This window comes from Arachis ipaensis, chromosome B06 (genome assembly GCF_000816755.2).
Source record: "Arachis ipaensis cultivar K30076 chromosome B06, Araip1.1, whole genome shotgun sequence".
In the NCBI taxonomy this organism is placed as follows: Eukaryota; Viridiplantae; Streptophyta; class Magnoliopsida; order Fabales; family Fabaceae; genus Arachis; species Arachis ipaensis.
In genome coordinates this window covers 5,620,210-5,620,954 of record NC_029790.2, presented here as the reverse complement: position 1 = coordinate 5,620,954, position 745 = coordinate 5,620,210, and positions in this window count along the sequence as shown.

Genomic DNA, 745 nt, shown 5'->3' with positions numbered 1-745 from the left:
TTGTTTATTTATAGAAATTGAATAGAAGGTATATATTAATAAAAATGATATTGTTGATTGTTGTTATTAATCTTATTTATTGTTACTAGTTATTCTAAAATATTGAACTTTGAAATTATATCTGCTTGATTAATTGGCATAAATATTCTCATTTTCTATATATCTTTAAGATAAAATACTGTGTCAATTTTTTTATTATCTATTATAAAATAAAACATACTCTTTTTTTAATAATAATGAGTTTATGTAAATTATAATGGTTAATTTAAATTGAATATATCTAAGACTTAACATAACCCTAATAATATAATATTTTAACAATTTTTTTAAACAACAGTAAAAAGATTAAAAAATATATTCTCCATTTAATTTTATACATAAAAGATTAATAACATTTTTTAATTTTTACTCAATAAATTTAATCAATATATTAAAAAAACAAAAAAAAAATATATAAACGGATTCTTATAATTGTTCCCAAAAATAAGGCTTCCAACAAAAAAGTCAATTCTAGTTTACACACAATGCATAAATCAATCGTTTAACGTAATCTAGAAAAAAAATATTAACAGAATGACTAATTAATCTCAAAAAATAACTAAAATAAAGATCAAGAATCCAAAAAGGTATTTTTTTTGTTAGAAACAAATGCCATTTAAGATTTTTTCCTCTTAATTAATTGATTCAGATATTTAATCAATCATGTATTCTTTTTTGATAATTTATAAAAATAATATTATTTATA